Genomic DNA, 5,927 nt, shown 5'->3' with positions numbered 1-5,927 from the left:
GTGTGTGTGTGTGTGTGTGTGTGTGTGTGTGTATTTCAAGAAACTTCTACAGAAGCAGGTTTCTATACAACTTTTTGAAAATAACTTTAGCGTGAGTTATTCCTTCCAGTATTTCCTTCCAAATAAATCCATTCTTTATATTTATTTTTAAACTATGTTATAATCACTATTTATAACTGTCCTGCTTGCTCTCCATTTCCTCCACCCTCTCCACGATCCATTCTCTTCCCTCCTATGGTCTTCTGTGGGTGTGGACTTGTACATAATATGCCCTTTCAAGTTCAGTCTCAAGAGAAAGTCCCCTTGTCATGTTCTCTAAGCTTCAAAAAACTCGTTTGTGTTTCTTGCATCTCAAGACCTAGGAATGATAATGGATTCTTAACACTACCTTTCCTGTGTCCCCTCAGTTCTGGCCACCACACTGCAGTCTCTTTATAAACCTTCTCCCACAGAAATCCCCCGAAGAGATCTTTGTTTCCTGTTGGGACTTGTCTGGTACAGTTACTCTTATGGGTTTGTATACTGCAATTTCATTTAATATCTTATCAGGTTGAAGGAACACTGCATATTAATATATCATGGATACATTACTCTTTGATAATATACACTCTGCTAAGACTTTTCTCCCAATTTGTACTTCATCTTTGAAGGTTCTCCTTATATTTTCCTCCGATATAACAGAACTTTTCTCCCTCATAGGTTTAGCTTAGCAGCTGTACCATGAACTGTGAGATTTTTCAAAATGCACTCTGATTCTCATATTTGGGTTAAAACCTCATTAGATTTCCTTCTTAATTCTTCTCCCAGGGTCAGGTTGAGTCTCTCTAGGAGTTCACAGGATCTTGATTACATCAGGCTGATTTCATACTCAGCTTTCTATTTAGAGATTCTTTTGGAAGAATTCACAGGTTGCCACGGGCCTTCTGGCTAGCCATGACTCCTCTCGGTGCTACACTGGAACAAGACAGATCTGCCTCAAGTTCTCTGGGAAACTGTAAGTAAGCTTCAGGGAGATGGGAATCCAGTCTTTGTGTGACCCCTGGATCCCCAGCTTCCTGCCACAGTGCCTAGCCCAGAAGCAGTGTGCAATGAACTTGTGTCAAATGCAAGAGTAACAAATAACAAAGAAGGGAAGTAACCTTTCCTCTGTGTCCCCTGCTCCTCATTCTCTACCATCCTGGGTCTTACCCATCAGCCCAGCCCAAGCTGGGCCAACTACTGTACCTTGTGAAACAAAGCTTTATCATATCTTTTAAACAACAGAACACATACAAGAAATATCTAAACTCCCAAAAGCCTCAAAATTTTCACATGCAGGGTATTCATGTGTCCAGTGACAAAAGTCAGATAGATGAAAAAGTTATGTTTTGTTTTTTTCCTTTAAAACTGTGGAGGTGATATCTATTTGGAGGGGTGTATGTATGGAACAGGGAGAGCTATCCTAAGGCAGGAAGAAGTAATGTTAGCAATCAGAAATTAGGCATCATTAAAATTTAGTTGATTTCTTTTCACTGTGAAAAGTCTGTTATAATGGAAACAAGCAGACTAGGATAAGAAGCGTTGATAGAGAGTAGGAATGGAGGACTGTGGCTTGAATACCCAGGCCACATTCTTTCATCATGACAAACCTTGTCAAGGAAGAGGTTGAGGCAGAGTGTTCGCTATGTAACCACTGCCTGATGCACTTGGGTGCCTCAATCCTAGGCATGTGTCACGTGAGCAGAATCGTTCATTGATTCTGTAACTGTTCTAATCACTTGGGCTACCTCAGTCATACAATAATTTCTATTTTCCCATTATCCTTTTTATGCAACTAAATAATACACAGTTACCCTCTAGTGTCTATAAAAAAAAAATACATGACCTATAGGTAACGGTCCTCTAATAGCCATTCATTTGACTGCCTACAGGGTTAAGCCTTATCATGCCCTGATACTTATTAACCTGAAAGAGACTGCCTCCAGAGCCTTAGCAGACCGAGAAGGGAAGATGTGCTATGAGGCTCAGCTAGGATACTCTAAGCTTTTTTAAAAAGGGGGGGGTGGTATAGACACCCCTGAGACATTTTCCTCCATTTTCATCAAGCCCTCCTCACTGCATTTTCTCCAGAACGCAGGCAGGACACCAAACGTTTACTTTGCTCTCTTGTTGCCCACACTTAAGAAAAATTCCAAAACATTCCCACAGTGTGGTTCATACAAGTTAATAATTGTCTTATCACGAAAGATCAGGCAGGGAGCCTGCCTCCAAACCACAGTGACCAAGTCCATTGTGAATATCCACATGTTCGACAATCCACTTCAAAGCCAACCTTCTAGCTGGTTCCTATTCCAAGAGTTTAAGCCCCACACTGGTGTCTGTGCTCACTAGTCTCTCATGGTGCTCCCTAACTTTATGTGCACAGTTCTTCTCTGAAAGCTTTATTTCAAGATATGAATGATGATGAGATTCTTTGCTGCAGCTGGAAGTGGACCTGCCCTCTCACTGGGAGGAATGGGGTGTTTGAGATTATACATCTAGTGTACTCTGCCAAGAGAAACATGGGAGGGGATCACAGCATGAAGGCCTTCTGTGCTTTGGGGGACATTTCCTTCTGTTAATGGGTTTTTGTTTTAAACATTAACTAGGCAATTTTCCAGGCTTGGTCTTAAAGGTCAGGACCAAGCTGGGGAAACAGGTAGGAAGGCGAGCCACTTGCCGTCCACAGAAAGAAGCTGGCCAGGCTGCCTGCACTCACCATTTTCCCCGCCAGCATTGTAAAGACCCATCTTCCCCTCTTCTGATGGCCCTAGGGTGAAGCAAGGGTCTTTCTCAACTAGTCCATCAGATGGTCTAAATAATAGACCTGGTTTTGCTTTGGAGGAGAAGAAAATCAAGGATTGAAAATACTTAGTTCATCCCCAAGGAAGAGGAGGCAGAAAGAGTATAAGAGCCAGAGGGGATGGAGGACACCAAGAAAACAAGGCCCTCTAAATCAACATAATCAGAGCTCATATGAATTCACAGAGACTAATGTAGCATGGACAGGGCCTGCACAGGTCTAACCAGGTCTTTGGCATACTTATTATGGCTTCCAGTTTAATGTTTCCATGGGATTTGTAAGTGTGGGAATGAGTGGGTCTCTGATTCTTGTTCCTTCTCTTGGGGCTCTTTTCCTTCTGTTGGTTTATCTTGTCCAACTTCAAGGTGATAGTTTTTGTTTTAATCTTAACTGTATTTTATTTTGCTCTATTTTATTATTATCTCCTAGAAGCCTGTTTTTTTTCTAATTAGAGAAAGGGAGGGATCTGATGGGAGGGGAGGGGAGAAGAATTGAGAGGAGTAGAGGGAGGGGAAGCTATAATGAGGATATATTATATGAAAAAAGAATCTATGTTCAGTAAAATAAAATAAAATAAAATACTTGGTTCCCCTAGAGCCATAGCCAAGATAGAAATTCTAGCCCACGGCTTCTATGGAGGGGAACCTCGGGGTAGCAAATCTACAGGCAGCTGATCAGAAAAAAAAAAAAGAAAGAAAGAAAGAAAGGATTTCACCAGTTGTTGCTCACAGAGAGCTAAGGTTTTAATGTGTAACCTGAGTTCCTACAGGGCCTCCAGGACATTGGAATGTGGTGGCAAATGTGGTTTCATCAACCCATGTCACCAACACTTGCTGCTAACTACACGCTCAGCAGAACTTTAGCTGCTGACAATGCCTCCTCCAGAGGCCAACATTTCTAGGAGTCCTGAGGAAGGCTTTCGTATCGTCACAGATAAGTGCACCAGCTGCCGATGGCATCTCATGCATCCATCCCACGGACATGGGTTCTGCTGACTGGTCAATGACTGCCAAACTACTTTCTGTGCAATATAGCTAACACAGTCTCTGGCCAAATCATTCTACAATTATATGTATATGTTGTGCATGTATTAAATATTAATAAGATACACACATGTTTATTCTTATATGATAAGACCCCTAGGTGGGTTTGGTGATTTGGGAAACTCTCACTTTGTTACTAAAAGAGGAATAATTGGGATGGTGAGCCTAATCTGATGTTTTCCATACAGTTAGTTTTCTATTACAATTGAACAATGTAATAAACTGTTCCCTAGGCTCTTGACACAGTTTGATTCGATGGCCTGCTGCTCTTGGACCTCAGGACAGAGCCCATTAGAGGTAACTTATTTTACCACTCTGTGTACAAGAACAGTAGCTACATGCCATGGTGCCATAGCCTCTGAAGACAGAATATTACTTTGATTTTAGCATGTGAGAAGTCAGCCAAAGCTACCACAAAAACAGCCACCGGGCTCCTCAACCATTCTCTGCTCAGCCTAACCCAAGTAAGTATTTCTTTTCAGTTGTTTAGGCTAGATATCCGAGAACAAGAGTAAACAGATATGTGCTGTGAGGCATCAGGACATAAAACGATCTAGGGCAATCGCCCTCCTCAGATCCCTGGCTCTCACCACGTAGAGCTAAAACTCACCTCTCATTAGTCATTGTCCTTTTCTAACTTCCCTTTCACGGGCCTGTCTCTTCCACTTTACACAAATAAATCCATATCTGTAATTACTTCTAGCTCACCTAAATAATGTGTTCTCAGAGATAAGAGAAAAAGACCACTACCACCACAAACAATGACAACAGAAACCTGAGTTGGATGCCAAACAGATGGACAGCTTCAATTTGGTGGTTGGCAAGCCTGCTTCATATAAGACTACATCATGCCACTTTCCTGATTTTCTTGCCTGGAGGGATTTATGCTACTACAAAATCTGGCACTAGGCTGGGACTTTAGGCTTGAGCTGGCTGTTATATGAATTTAGAGATAAAGATGAATAGAATGTCTGGAGTAAGAATGATTTTAATTATGGATCTCACCTCTCTTGTTCCCTATTACTGAATAATGCATTGTTCCTAAGCTGAGTCACACACATGTGATTAAATACAAATATTAGTATGAAAGCCTCTTGTAATGTCTTCCACTTTCTAACATCTGATTTGAAAAATAAGTATTAAATTTTTATCGATGAATACTGAGTACTGACACAAATGTAAGTAACTGACAGTGTTATGTAGTTATCACACCTGACTTTAGAAGATCTTTTACAAATTAGAATGTTCATTATTTAAAAAAAAAAAGATGGGGGATCATATTACTGTGGCAGACTATATTGTTACCACATTTTGTTTTTGTTGTTGTTTCTTTTTTATTTTTCGAGACAGGGTTTCTTTTCATAGCCCTGTTTGACCTAGAACTAGCTCTGTAGACCAGGCTGGCCTTGAACTTAGAGATATGCCTGCCTCTGCCTCCAGAGTACTGGGATTAAAGGCATACACCACCACAACCCAGCATGTTACTGCATTTTCATAGCTAGAATAAGGCTAGATGAAGAGAGCATCATTCCTTAAATACATGATTCACTCATCCCACAAATAGGAGCAGGTCCTAGGTTCCCAGCACTTTTCAGGATAATTTGAATATTTGTAACAAGATAAGTTCTGCCCCAAGCTCCTTTAGAGTTTATAATCTATTAATTAAAAATACAAAGAAGATATCAATCACCTACAAATAACAAATTTTTCCCATGGTTTTTTTTTCTGTGGATCAGGAACACAGATACAACTTGGTTGGATTCTCTGCTTCTTAGGTGCTTCTGTTTTTCACAAAGTTACAACTTGTTGGTCCTGGGTTTATGGTCTCATCTAAAAGTTACTACTGAAGAATTCATGAGTGAATTTTCTCAGCAATTGTTGACGACAGTGGAATTTGGTAGACTGGGGAAACTTGCTTACCACGATGCTGTTGCCAGAGGCCCTGGTTCCCTGCCACATAACTCCACCCGCATAGATACCTGTTTTCATTAAGGTGTGCAGGCTGAAAAGCCAACAGAGGCTTCTAGCAATAAAGACATTCAATTCTTATATAAATTAATTTA

At 40.8% G+C, this 5,927-nt stretch overlaps 1 long non-coding RNA gene across 1 annotated transcript; it reads left to right on the top strand.

Annotated features, from left to right (window-relative positions):
* Nucleotides 1–4,001: 4,001 nt before the first annotated feature.
* On the top strand, nucleotides 4,002–4,909 carry LOC119086734. The gene is made up of 3 exons (XR_005090075.1): nucleotides 4,002–4,161; nucleotides 4,252–4,328; nucleotides 4,568–4,909. It is a non-coding gene; the product is annotated as an uncharacterized LOC119086734 (long non-coding RNA).
* Nucleotides 4,910–5,927: the final 1,018 nt, after the last annotated feature.

This window comes from Peromyscus leucopus, chromosome 16_21 (genome assembly GCF_004664715.2).
Source record: "Peromyscus leucopus breed LL Stock chromosome 16_21, UCI_PerLeu_2.1, whole genome shotgun sequence".
Lineage (NCBI taxonomy): Eukaryota > Metazoa > Chordata > Mammalia > Rodentia > Cricetidae > Peromyscus > Peromyscus leucopus.
The sequence above is the reverse complement of the archived record's forward strand: the minus strand, read 5'-3'. Positions and strand labels throughout refer to the sequence as shown.